Consider the following 15342-nt stretch of genomic DNA (forward strand, 5'->3'; position numbering starts at 1 on the left):
AGATGTTTATAAAATTAAAGATTCCAAAGGAATTTAATAATATAGATATTAACTGGCAAAAAAAGGGGGGAAAAAAGGAAGGAAAAGGTTAATATATTGAAGCATCCAATTAGCTCAGAATTTAAAAGCATGCTATCACATTAAACCTGAAAGAAACACAGAAAAGTAATGACAAAGCCATTACCATCTACTTGGAACTATATTTGCTGATAGTAAAGATGCAAAGCTGAACCTGCAACTCTTTATGATGTTTCTGGATCATTACTCTGTTTCATTTTCTCAACTACCTGTATTATCTTTCCGAAGTCTACATTTTATACCCAATTTGTAGTGGTTCATTAACAGGAAATATATTACTTTAATTTTATCTCTTGTCCTCTTAATCTCTTCTCTGGGTATCACTTGATAAGGTGCTCTTCTCTTAAGGAAAAAATAAATAAAATGTGTTCTGGTCAAAGTCGTTACATAACAATCTCTGTTTCCAAATTAAGTAACTAATTTGAAGAAATGATCATTTTTCTTCATAAAGTACTTTTCTTCAAATATGAATTTAAAACAAATGGCATTTTAACTACTAATTATTGATTATGATTATTTGATTTCTTAGGAATACAATAAGTTAATGGACTTGATCCACATTTTTTAAGTTTACTTATTTATTTTGAGAGACAGAGAGAGCAAGCTGGGGAGGGGCAGAGAGACAGAGAGAGTCACAGGTAGGATCTGCGTGGTCAGTGCAGAACCCGATGTGGGGCTAATCTCAAAACCATGAGATCGTGACCTGAGCGAAACCAAGAGTCAGACACTCAGCCGACTGAGCCACCCAGGCATCCCCATGTTTTTTAAAGAAATTAAAACTTCTCTGATATAGTTGCATATCAAAATTTGCCTTAACTACCCAGATGAATGAATATTGGCCAATTTATATGCTCATCTAACCACCATCAGAGTTAAGATACAGAACATTTCTATTATCCTTTAAAAGATCCGTCATACACTTTGTAGTTACACCACCTCTACCCCAACCACACAGCCAGTGCTCTGCTTTTGGTGACAAACATTTTAAGAAATTGAATAGTGATGTAGATCTGATTTTAGTGACTCCTTTTTAAACTGCTAAAGTATAATGACTTCCTATTGACCATTTGTCCTTTTATCCATTTGTTTCAAAAGGTGTTACAAAAACCATTTTGCGATTTTGTAATCATGTACCAGTGTGAAAATATATAATGGACATTATTACATTATCTTACAGTCAATTTTCATTATTTATTTTTTCTCTTGGAAATGAGTCACATTTTCCTTATCTTTATATGCCAAATAATTTTGGAGTGTATCCTAGACATTGGGTATTTTCAAGTATTAAGGCAATAAGAAATACCTCAAAATACTCAGCACAGGGGGCGCCTGGGTGGCGCAGTCGGTTAAGCGTCCGACTTCAGCCAGGTCACGATCTCACGGTCCGTGAGTTCGAGCCCCGCGTCGGGCTCTGGGCTGATGGCTCGGAGCCTGGAGCCTGTTTCCGATTCTGTGTCTCCCTCTCTCTCTGTCCCTCCCCCGTTCATGCTCTGTCTCTCTCTGTCCCAAAAATAAAATAAACGTTGAAAAAAAAAAAAAAATTAAAATACTCAGCACAAAACCTTATAGCTGACAGATTCTCATTCTAAGTTTTGTTCATACTCTTTCCTCACTGGGAAGCATAAAAAACTTAAAGGATTTCATGTGCAGTAGCTTTTGAATTAAGACTAGTGAATTAACTGACAATTTTTTTTTTCTTTTCCATTGTTTCAGCTTCATCCAACAGCATTGATAAGGTCATCGTGTGGACATCCTAAATTAAGTGTTTTTTTTTTTTTTTTTACGTTGTTTTTTAATTGCTGTTAAACAGATCACACTACACATTCTTAGTTGTCCCACTGGACCTCTTCTCGAAAAATGTAAAACTTTTGCAGTCTGTAAAGTTCCATTTACCACACCTAGCTCCATCTTTTATGCTATAAGGCTGTAGCATTGCATCCATATATGTTATAAATCAGCAATAAGATATTATAGCTTTCGCTTTAGTTTTATGTATTTCATAAAACAAAACCAAAAAATGGTCTCTTATGTTTATGTATTTCTTAAATCTCTGAGTTTCACTTTTAATTTCTCTCCTTTCAGTCTGAGTAACTTTCCGTGTAGCATTTATTATAGTACAGGTCTACTAAATGATGAATTTTCTTGGTTTTATTTTGTCTGAAAATGTCTATTTTCACCTACATTGAAGGAAATTTTCACCATGAGAATTCTGCCTTGACTTTTTAGCACTTTAAATATTATTCTACTTTCTTTTTTAATTTTTTTAATGTTTATTTTATTTTTGAGTGAGAGACAGAGGACGAGCGGGGGAGGGGCAGAGAGCTAGAGGGAGACACTGAATCCAAAGCAGTCTCCAGGCTCCAAGCTGTCAGCACAGAGCCCTATGTGGGCCTCAAAATCAAGAATGGAACCGCAAGATCATGACCTGAGCTGAGGTTGGATGCTCAACAGACTGAGCCACCCAGGCGCCCCATATTCTACTTTTTTTATGGCCTCCATTGTTTCTGATGAGAAGTCAGTGGCATTCATATTATATTGTAATTTTCTTAAATGCTATGTGTGATTTTACTTTATGACATTTTCTCTTTTTCCTGGCTTTTATCTGTTTCAAACTGTCGTTTTTTGGGGTTTTCTTTGCATTTATGCAACTCAGGACTCACTAAATTTCTTGAAACTAAATTTATATCTTTCAACAAAATTTCAAACAAAATGATTCAAAAAAATGTGGTGCATGGAGTACTTACTGTACTTTTTAGCCAATGGGGACATATCAAGTGGTCTACAAGTCTTTGCTCCTGGAGGGTTAAACATTTTGCAGTGGGAGTAGCTGTGTTAGCCTTGGTGAGAGGGAACCCATGCTATTGGATATAAGCATAGCCTCCATTCTTGCCGTCAGGGGCACTCCATTCATATGTCCACTGTACAAGCATTAAAGGGGTCCAACAAAAATTGGCTGGTCACTTCCACATATCCTTTCTTCAGATTGGCTTGTTTTGGATAGTCTAGGATCTTTCTATCTTATAAGCATACCTAAACCATTTACCACTGCCCAGGAATTCATGTATATCTGTACTTGAGTCCATTTCTCCTCCTTTTTCAACTATTTCCTGCAAAGGTACTAGGGCCCCAAAAGATGCAAAAGCACTTTTTCAAATACAAAGTGATTATCCCAGAAGCAAGTGTGACTGTTTCTGAACCTTGTGGTGTTCACTGTGCCTGACAGAGACAGCCCATGAATTTATTTACCACAAATATTTTTAACATCATTGGATTCGTTAAGTCAAATATTCTGAATGAACTTAGGGCATCTTATTTTGTAGCCTAAACCCATGGCTTAGTTCTTTTTCTAAGCCCTACTTGGAACTGGGATTCTTCTGAGTTAACCAACAAATGAGTTAGAATATCTTTTCATGTATATTGCCTCTCCCACCTAAAGAAGGTAATTGAACACTGCAGATTTTTCTTAGCAGTAGAGGCATAAGACATATATGTATTTGTCATTTTCAGTAGAGAGCATTTTCGGAACGCTGCATATCATTGCGCTTCTAAAAACAAGACTGACACAATTATCTCCAATCTTCTGTCAGATGTGTGTCTTACTAGGATTTATCACCATCACGTAAGCAATTAAATCAACTGAAATATCAGAGAAGTGAGTGATAGAGCTCCCAGATCTTATTTTTCAAGTTCTCTTTTTAGGATCAGTTTGGTACCAGATATTCCCAGAAAAGAGGAAAATTTGGTACCAAATATCCCCAGAAAAGAGATCCTGAGGTAAAGACTTAAGTGTTATGATTTTATTTAGAAATACTAGGATATAAGAGTAAGGGAAAATGCAAGTGATTAGGGGAACGGAAAATACCATTGTGTGGGTACACTGATCATTTGGATATCACCTAGTGCCAAGTATGACTGTTCGTGATATTGTAATTTATGGGAAATATATATTTTGTCATTCAGATGTATTTCTCATACAAGTTTGGTCTTTGTTCATACTTCCTGGCTTACAGGTCCCAAGACCCCTGGAATTTCCAGAAGATATGAGCAATGGGAACATCTTTTGTTATGATGCTTGGCCTCTTGTCCTCAGTTTCTAAAATTGCTTCAGAACCACAAAAGTGAAATGGGTGTCTTGTTATTCATAGCAAGCTCCTTTTCTTCTACAACAGAGGATATGTTAATGGGGTGACTTGGAAAACACCTAAAGATGAGGGTTCCTTGTGAGGGGGACCAACTGCGAACAGAGGGTTGTACCTCTCAGTCCCATCCCTCTGATTTCCAGAATTGGGGAGGCACAGGCAGGTGAACTGATCACCAATAGCCAATGATTTAAATCAATCTTGCCTATGTAATGAAGTTCCACTAAAAATCCAAAACGAGAGTGTTTAAAGAGATTCCCAGTTGAATAAGTAGACATCTGGGGAGAGTTGTGCACTTAGAAGATGTAAGTTCCATGTCCCTCCCTCCTACCTTGCCCTATGCATCTCTTCCATCTGACTTATATCTGATCTGAGTTATATCTTTTTATAATAAACTGGTAATCCAGTAAGTAAAATGTTTCTTTGTGTTCTTGTGAGGCACTCTACAAATTAAATGAATCCAAGGAATGGGAGGGGTCATTGGAACTTCCCATCTATAGCCAGTCAATCAGAAACACAGGTGATAACCTACACTTGCAACAGGTGTCTGAAATGGTAGGTGGGGAGAGGGGATGGGAAGGCCTTCTTCTAGGACTAACCACTTACTCTGTGAAGTCCGTTGCTATCTCCAGGTAAATAGTGTTAGAACGGAGTTGAATTGTAGGATACCCAGCTAGTGTACAAGAATTGCTTGTTGGTGGGAAAATTCCATCCTCCCTAACACTGGAGGTCAGATACTTTACAGCTGAATCTTAAGATAATCTTCTAATGGCTTGTAAAAGGCTTATAAATGATTGCTTCTGAGGACCATACACCTAAGAAAGGGAAGGAAAACAAAACAGAACAAAACAAAACAAATCATCCATTGGGTCCTATGTCTTATTGTTTAAAAGTTTGCTTTACGAGGTCTTAACACCACTGAGCTTCTGGTTTGCACCTGGGTGGGCACTGAGTAGAGATATAGGGCATCTGATGCCTCAACAGCAGCAGGGAAGTTCCAGAGGAGTGCAGAGTGTGGACATCAAACAAGGCACTCTCAGCTTGTGTCTGCACGAAGCCAGAGACTACACATAGCTGGTAGACCCTACAGTGGCTGAAACAAGAGAGACAAGGCCAAGAAGGACATGAAGTGGTACACAGGAAGTTTCTGACGTGCATACTAAAGTATGTATAAGCCTTCTCTTACTTACACGTTAGCATGTCTGCAACAAACAGTTTTTGAGTATGATTACACTTAAACTTGCCATCCCCTACTACGTGAGAGACTAAAATAAGAGACTGTGTCTCATTTACCGCGATTGTAAAATCAACACAATAAGATCAGGTAAAAGTAGCCTAAGACATCACATAACTGATTGTGCAGCTTATTTATGTGCGGGGTGTGATGTCGAGCCATGCTAGGGAATGACCTACAGTGACAGAAGTCAGGAAGATGTATGCTGTGGGCAGCCATGTGAACAGGTTCCTTCGTGAGAACTTGATGTCTTTCTAAAATTCTAGCCCAGAAATTATTTTGGCTAATCTTTCTTTGTTGCACCATCACCCTTTCACATATCCTAAATATGCTTCAATTACCTTTTCCCTAGATGGTCTCTGTCCTCCAGGCAACTTTTCCCTCAGCTGTCCCTGAAAGTTCCATCATCTTACAGGGTAGCAAGTTTCCTTGCCTACATAACAGCTTAGTATTTCCTTCCTCTCAGCTTTGGACAAGATTCTGCTGGAATACTTTTCGTGGAATTTTGAGTTACATTTACTTACTTTTAATACTTTTTCATAAGTCACACCAGACTTACCACATGATTCATGATCCAACCAAATAAAGACATTTATGGACCCCAAAATACATTTAGAAAAGGCAGGTTAACTTCCTGTCTGATTTTACTTTTGCATATTGCAACATTTCTGCTGAAAATTGCTCTCCTCTCATTCATTATTTAGAATTTCTTCAAATAGTTCAATTTTTAAAATAAAATCCACTACTAAACTTTGGCTTTCTGAGCCACTTATATTCATTGCTTTCTCAATATGATGAAAAGGCTAGTTTTCTAAATGTAATTAATTTTGCTACTCTCATATGGAATTTCTAAAATATCTCTGACCTGCTACAGTTCTGAACTCCGTATTATTCAATGCACTCATAGGTTTTAATAAATTGTGTTCCTGTAATTTTACTCATGACCATTTTCTTAGCTACATCTTTTTTTTTTTTTTTTTTTTGCATTGCTAGCTCATATTAGACTTTCTTTCTACATCTCTACCACTTTTCCAGGGCCAGTACTGTGACTTCTTTCCTATCTAGCGCAATTTTTGGCTCTTCATTCCATAATGGAATTAATTCCCTTCTGACTACCATGGCAGTACATGTTTGCTTTTATTAGTACAATTTTTATTTAATATATGTCTGGCATTGTTTTAATTACTGTAAGAGTATTAACTCATTTAATCTTCAGAACAGCTCTGAAAGTTGAGAGCTATTTTTGGTAGTATTTTGTCGATAGAGGAGATGAATTGTTTATACCATTAATAAGTGACAGATATAGAATACCAACTTAAGTAGCTTGCCTCCAGGCTGTATATAATCTCCATAGAATCTAGATCAAAATGGCCAATCTATAAAGGTGTGGGATTAAACACAGTAATGATAGCAGAGCATTTAGACATGGAGACTAATCACCTAGCTATAAGGATGAGATCTTATAAAGGGCAAGAAGTCTGGCTCTCATTGACCCACAGTCTTGTAAAGTAAAGCAGCCTGGGAAAGGGCTGATATTAGATGATAAATAAATCCTCTTCTAGCAGGAATCCATTTTATAGATGTAGCCATAACTTTACAAAAAACAAATATTTTATGATTTGTGAAGATGAAAGGGTATTGACATAGAGAACATATGGAAAAGAGAAATGACATTGTTTTTATCCCATATTAAGTTTATCATGGTGACTGAAGAATTAATGGCAGTGGCTTCCCAAACAGTGGCTCTGGGTGTGGAGGGCCAGGGATAAAAAGGGCAGCAGGTAGTAACAATGGCTCTGCTAGGGAAGGGTGTGCCCACGGGGGCCAAGACAGAGATGACTGTGATGGTGACACAATGGCACTAATGGAGTGGCCTTGAAAATTTGTGGCCAGGACAAAAATTGTTTTGCTAAGTCATTTTATCCTGGAGTAACAAAATTATTGATATGAAGTATGTCCTTAAAAACATTCTTGTTATTTAAAAAAAAAGTAGCATTCAATTTCAGTTTAGATTTTGTTTACTTTTACTGAAACCTAAATGACCTTCAGTTTTGCTAAGATCACTGTTCACGTGACTGCATGTATAGGGTACCAAGTTATATAGGAAATAAGGTCTGTGTCATTTCTCCACTCCTATCTGAGAAAAATTCTTTTGAACTTCATTCTATCTCAGCCTTCAGCTTCCCTCCACAAAGTACCATGAGGACATTATTTATTATTTTCCTGCCATAAAATAAAGGCTGTGCTAGAAGATTTTCAATATAGAACCGCGGCTATTTTCAGGAAATTGCAAGTAAAAGATTTTAAATGGGTTTCCTAATGATTAAGGCATTCATTATGAGGCTTGCTAAAAGAAGAAAAAAAAAAAATCCTCCCTCAAGTCTGCATACTTCCCAGAAACAAAAATCCTAAATCATTTTTGCGTGGCTTGACAGAAAAATGCCAATACTGTCACAAAAGGTGAGTTTTCAAGGATTGTTACAAATCACTTCATTTTAAACAAAAAGCGTTTCCCTTGCACTTTTAGAAAGCACCAAAAGCAACACTTGCTCAGAGAAGATGGAAACTGATGCTTATAATTATGCATTCAAATGATAGTATTTGCCATGAATGCATTGATCATTGTTCAATATATGCACACTGTATTTTAAAGTTCAATTTTAGGGGCAGAGCTTTTTCAGCATACCAAGTTGTTATGGCTTGTTTTGACTGATTACTCTGTTTCTCATCTAATATATGTTGGTTACTAGCATGCTTTCTTTCTATCAAAATGTATTACTGAATTTTATTTTCATTGGCCTAATAATTAGAACTATACCTGTCTTTCCTGGCCAAAATAACAATAACAATGAGAATAATGCTCTGGTTGTTTTTAGGGTTGTAGAGTTTAATGTAACACAATGCTCTTCAATTTGAAATCCAGTGATTCAACTCAGGTGGATTTATTGAAAGTTGTTTGTTAGGATCACTTAGAGGGGCTCCTGGGTGGCTCAAATCATGATCTCATGGCTTGTTAGTTGGAGCCTTGTGTCTGGGTCTGTGCTGACAGCTCAAAGCCTGGAGCCTGCTTCAGATTCTGTGTCTCCTTCTCTCTCTGCCCCTCCCCCTCTCCTACTCTGTCTCTCTCTCTCAAAAATAAATAAACATGAAACAAATTTTTTTAAAAAAATCACTTAGAGAGGCTTTGCAAATCACATACACTAATTCACTCCTTCCCTATGGTCCTTTAGATAATTTTCTTTGTAGAGGACCACTATTAATACATCCTCAGGAGTATGGAATTGGAAATAAATGTTTGCCACTAATCAGTATGGAAACAGAAAGGTGACTTCCTCCAATTTTCCGAAGTCAAACCAAGTTTTGAATATTTTGTTTTAATCAATATGGTTAAAAATGGATCTTTGCTTTGAACTTGAACCTGTCCTCCCTGTATGAGTATTCATTGACTTCCCACAGACTGCCTCGTTTAATTAATGATGGGATTGAGAAATAATCCATGTTGATATGATAACAAACCAGCAATGACTGGAGAGCTGCTCTTTTCCTATTATTTTGTTGTTGTTGTTGTTGTTGCTGTTGTTCACAAGAAGTTAGTTTATATATATTTAAAAGAGAGGGTTTTTGTATGACCTAAGGACTTATCCTGGCTTCCAATGGTAAAAGAACTAAGAGATATGATTAAATTCTGATCATTGATCTGTAATTATGGAGATCTCATTCTTAAAAAAAATTGTTTTTTGTTTGTTTTCTTTTTGTGTCTGTCATGCTAGATAATCAGCTTGACAGTTTGCTTAAGGAGTTTTTGCAATATTCTGAGAAATGACCCCTTTAAGATATGTTTTTTTTTCTTTAAGTAGTTCATAGTCTAAGAAAACTTATTGACAATATAAGTTATGAAACTTTATTCCATTACCATATATCTATTTGTGCCAGACTCCGCTCTAGCCAAATGAAGATCAACATAGGAATGCTGTTGTGGGCTGAATATTTATGTCTTTCCAAAATTCACATGTAGAAACTAACTCCCAAAATGATGGTATTGGGGTGTGGAGTCCTTGGGAGATAATTAGGTTTAGATTAGGTCATAAGGATGATACTTATATAATAGGATCAGCGCCTTTATAAGAAAAGAAAAGAAAAGAAAAGAAAAGAAAAGAAAAGAAAAGAAAAGAAAAGAAAAGAAGGAGAAAGAGAGCTGTCTCTCTTTATGTTCATGTATCAAGGAAAAGTGATAAAAGTTCACAGTAAGATGTCAGCCCTCTGCCAGCCGGGAAGGGGGCCCTCATCAACAATGATGTGATAAATAAATATCTTTAAACAGTGTGTTGTTTGCTTTGTTTTGCTTTATTTGAGAGAGAGAAAGAGAGAGAGAAAGAGAAAGAGAGAGAGCACGAGTGGGAAGAGAGGCAGAGGAAGAGAGAGAATCTTAAGCAGGCCCCATGCTCAGTGTGGAGCCAGATAAACAAATTTCTTTTCTTTAAACAAATTTCTTTATGATGTTTTGCTATGCCAGCCTGAGCTGACAAAAACAAATGATTTCTTCCCTCAAGAAACAATCTTATGATTAATCAAACTTATATAAATATGTTATGCTTTAAAACTTCTAAGATTCAAGAGGGCACAGAATAAAGCATGTATGGTATGGTAGCCTTGGTCAAGAATACTTTGTCCTTTAAGACAGAAAAGATGGAAGAAAAGATCTCAACATCATACTGTAGATGGTGTCATAGAAGATTTGGTGGAATGTATTAGGATTGAAGGGCATGTGACCAAAGGAGAAAGACAAAGTATTTCCAAGAACACAGCAGGCTCTCACATGGAGGAAAGAAGAGGTTGACTTCAAATCATGCTCAAGTGCTAAACTAGGATCAATAAATGGAAATTCCTAGAAGATAATTTAAATCTCATAATCAAGTTGTATTGGAAGCTACTGTCTATACACAAATTAAGTGGTTACTGAAAAAGGCATTTTGAAAGAAGTTATTCCTGTCTCAGAAGGGAAAGTTGGGTTACAGTGAGTAAATTCTCTTCAGCCTCTAATTTATAAAATTAAATTTGGGATGTCACATTTTGATTTTAAGCATGGTATTAGACATAAGTCATATTTTGTAGAATGAGCACCTATAAATCATGAACTATGATGTTAAAATAACAACTAAAATGCATTTCATGTTTTTTTCTCTTTTAATGAAACAATTGGATTCTGTCAGAGTTGGATGTGTGTGTGTGTGTGTGTGTGTGTGTGTGTGTGTGTTTAAGCACATTGTTGTTTAATGTACACATATTTGGGATATAGTTTGTTGAGAGAATATAAAAAGACCAAAGGAAATTCAACCTCACCTTTAAAAAAGTGCATGTTTCTTTTTTCTGGAAGGTTTATGTTAGTATGGTTTTGCTGTATCTATTTGTTGTTTAAAACATGGCCTTTATATTATTAGTTATTACTTATTACTAATGGCCCATTGTCAGTTGTCACAAGATGGGACATATTGAACTACTGCATGTTTTGTATAAGTGAGAACTTCATAAAAGTAATTAACAAAGTACATTGAAAATAATAATCAATGTTAACAGTTATGTAGATAAAATCATTTTCATAAACAAAAGGTCCTAATTAGTCTGAATTCTTTCTTGAAGAAGCATAAGAACTCTAGATTATAACCTTTTATTTTTTAATTTAATTAATTATTTTTAAAATATAATTTATTGTCAAATTGGTTTCCATACAACACTCAGTGCTCATCCCAACAGGTGCCCTCCTCAATGCCTATCACCCACTTTCTCCTCTCCCCCACTCCCCATCAACCCTCAGTTTGTTCTCAGTATTTAAGAGTCTCTTATGGTTTGCCTCCCTCCCTCTCTGTAACTTTTTTCCCCCCTTTCCCTCCCCCATGGTCTTCTGTTAAGTTTCTCAGGATGCACATATGAGTGAAAACATATGGCATCTTTCTTTGACTGACTTGTTTCACTTAGCATAGATTATAACCTTTTAAATATCTTTAATTCACTGGAGCTCCTCTAGTGTTCATAAAAGTCTCAGAAATCTCTCATATGCAACTACTTTCCTTGGGAGATTAACATCTTTAATGCTTTCTCAGTACTGACAATAGTAAGCTTTCAATAGCCATCTTTTGGATGGTTGCCATTTAACTCTGTACTGCATGTAAATTTTCGTCAGTGTGTTTTTGATAGCTCATTCATTCAAAAAATATAAATGGGTACTCTATGATATCTACTCAATAAGGATAGCAGTTTCCAAAAATAGAATTCCTTATCTTCATGAAACTTACATGACCATATTAGATCAAATGTCAAAATATTTTTATCAAGTTGTTCAGTGACAATAATTTCCTTCATTTCATATTTGGAGTTCTGCTATCTATCTTCATTATTAGTGTGCCAGTCATGGTAAGAAAAAAAACTTCTCTATTTATGCAAAAATGAATTTAATACCAATATATAAGTTCTTACAAAATCATTGACACAAAAGACGCTGAGAATGAGATGAGTGCTGGTTGCTAGATAATTACCAGCACAAGTTACAAAATGTATGTATGTCTATACCTCAATTACTACTTGCTAAATATTAGCATATTAAAGAAGTTGATAATTGCTTACCTCCTCAGACTCCTTTCTAAAGAATGTCTTTCACATCAGAAACCTGGCAACATTTATAGCATCATATGACTTAGACACTCCGGACATTTGACCAGACGTGAACGAAATTATAGGCTGGAATAAACTAATTATATTTGGTTCGTTCTTTCAGTTCGAATCATGAGATGTCATATCTTGAGTTATTTCATTAGGGAATTCTTTAGGAGCTACTGCTGTCGACAACTTTATTCACACACTTCATGACTTCTGTTGGCTCATTTTTTTCTTTATTCTTGACTTTTTTAGCTTGTATGTATTTTTAGAAACTTGTTCAAATTTGCTCAAACTTTCAAACTTATTTTCACAATATAATACATTTTTGTTTGTATGAGACTAATATCTTCCTTTGATATGTCTATCTAGATAGGTAGCTCTCTATCTATCATTTATCGGTAAAAAATCCCCAAATAACTGGGTTAAAAAGATAGAAGTTCATTTATTACTGACTTAAAAGAAGTAAGATGAAGGTTATCCTGAGCTAGTGGAGTGGCATGTGGCCAGACATGCAGGCATCTATCATCTTGCTGCTTCTCCATGATCAGCAAGTGACTTCCACTTGATTCTTTTAGATGGCTGCTTTAGCTCAGGCATCACATCCACATCCCAGTAAGCAGGAAGAAGAAGAGACAAAAAGCACATAAGGGAGATCCCGTAGGTCACCATACAAGATATTGTTTCTCTCATTGGCCAGAACTTCTGTCACTGGACTATATCCCACAATAGGGAACACTATGAAAGATAGTCCTAATTTTCAGCAGCTAAAAACACTCAAGTTCTGAACAAAGGATAACTAATATTTGTGCAGCTCGTAGTCTCTGCTATACTTTACTTACATAACTCCTGAAAAATAAAAAAAAAAATTATAGATATCCCATCCTAGATGAGTGGTTTCTGCTGGCCATGTTCAGAAAATATATAGTTAGAGGCTTGGGAGAACAGAAATACAAAGCTATTTTAAAGGGATTCCCAAAATGAAAAAATGAAAACAAACAAACAAACAAACACCTGGGCAAGGACTCCATAACAGGGAGTTGAGTCATTCTACCTCTGTAATTTACATATTTAAATATTCTTCTTCTTCTGATAAAATCATGGATTTTTAAATTAGAGAATGCGTTAGATATAACTGATTTTAGTATCTTCAGAAAATTAAGGTCAAAAATAAATACATGGCTTGTGTAGGAGAAAAAATAATAATGGCCAACATTTATTGACTATTAGCACATACCAGGAAACCCTTTACATATGTCATTACATTTGATCCTAACAACCCTGGGATATTGATAATTGTGTCTTTTTAGAAATGAGGATGTCTTTTTGAACTGATGAGCAGAGAGGTTAATTACATTGCCCATGTTCACAGGGCCATGAGGATGCTGAGATAGGTCTTGAATCCTGCAACAGGATTCGGAGCCCTCATTTCCAACCACTACACATTCCTTGGTACATAATGGCAGTCCTGGATTAAAGCTCAGAGATGGCCATTTTATTTATTTATTTATTTATTTATTTATTTATTTATTATTTTTTAAATATTTTATTTATTTTTGAGAGAGAGAGCATGAGCAGGGCAGGGGCAGAGAGAAAGGGAGACACAGGATCCCTTGCGGGCTCTGTATTGACAGCAGTGAGCCCAACGTGGGGCTCAAACTCACTAACGGTGAGATCATGACTTGAGCCAAAGTTGGATGCTTAACAGACTGTGCCATCCAGGCGCCCCAGAGATGGCCATTTTAAATCATGTTCCCTCTTCTGCTGTCTAGTGTGACTTCATCAGGACATTTAGAGTTCTTTTTTTTTTTTTAATTTTTTAACGTTTATTTATTTTTGAGACAGAGAGAGACAGAGCATGAATGGGGGAGGGTCAGAGAGAGGGAGACACAGAATTGAAACAGGCTCCAGGCTCTGAGCTGTCAGCACAGGGGCCCGATGCGGGGCTCGAACTCACAGACCGCGAGATCGTGACCTGAGCCGAAGTCGGCGCTCAACCGACTGAGCCACCCAGGCACCCCAGGACATTTAGAGTTCTACCTGCTTGTCCCTCCAGCCTTTTCTCCTACTTTCAACATCACCCTCTGGTAATTCCTAGAGCTATTCAATTTTTCAGGCTGCTCTCTCACTCTTGACCCTGAAAGAGTACCTGTAAACAACTTTTCTGAACCATGGCTCTCATGTACATTCCCTTCTTCTGCAAACTTCATTGATTGTGTTAAAAACATCAGGCCCCCGCGGGGCGCCTCGGTGGCTCAGTCGGTTAAGCATCAGTGCAACTCTTGGTTTCAGCTTAGGTCATGATTTCACGTTTCGTGAGTTCAAACCCCATATCGGGCTCTGCAGTGATAGTATGGAGCCTGTATCAAATTCTCTCTCTCTTCTCTCTCTGCCCCTCCCATGCTCTTTCTTTCAAAATAAATAAGAAAGCTTTAAAAAAAGAGGCCCCACTGGGGTTACCTTTATTAAGTCCCACATCACCATACCAGGACTTAACTTAATTATAGTGTCATCTCTCCCAGAAATGGAATCTTAAGCCAGTCAGTCAGAAATAGCATGATCTGCACTAGTTGGGGACTCTGCCTGAGAGACTTCTGCCTTCCTCTAAAGAAGTAAGCTTGCAAACACCAAAGCAAAAACTACTTTCCTGTGACCAGCACACTTTCTTGTTCCCATTCCCTTCTGGCTATCAAAGTCTTTCATTTTATATAGCTCCTTGGAGCTCCTTTCTATCTGCTAGATTGGGTGCTGCCCTATTTGAATCAATTCTGCTCAAATAAACTCTTAAAATTTTTAATATACTTCAATTTTATCGTTTAAGATCTGTGACCTCAAAACTCCATTTTCCCCAACTGTTTCTAATTTCTTACTTTCAGATTCTCACCACTATGCTTCCACATCCCACCCTTATCCCCTCAGTGATGTGACCCCTGCCAATGTCATTGGCATCAATCCTCGCTCTGTTTTCAACTTTGTGTTAGAGTCACCTTGGCCTTGTGGGTCTTAGAGCACAATATGATTGTGTCCCATCAGGGCCTTTGCCCTTGCTCTGCGCTCTCATGAAATATTCTTGGCCCCTTCCCATTTATCACTTAACTCCTGCTTCTCCTTCAGGTCTCAATGATTTTATTCATCATCTTTCAGAGAAGTTATTCCTAATCTCCTGAGTTGGGTCGCTCTCCCACCTGTGCGTTCTGCAGCACCTGAATGCCTTGCTGATCCACGTGAGGTCTCAGGCCAGCC

The sequence above is a fragment of the Panthera pardus genome, unplaced genomic scaffold (genome assembly GCF_024362965.1).
Source record: "Panthera pardus isolate Hobbes unplaced genomic scaffold, ASM2436296v1 HiC_scaffold_17, whole genome shotgun sequence".
Classification (NCBI taxonomy): Eukaryota; Metazoa; Chordata; class Mammalia; order Carnivora; family Felidae; genus Panthera; species Panthera pardus.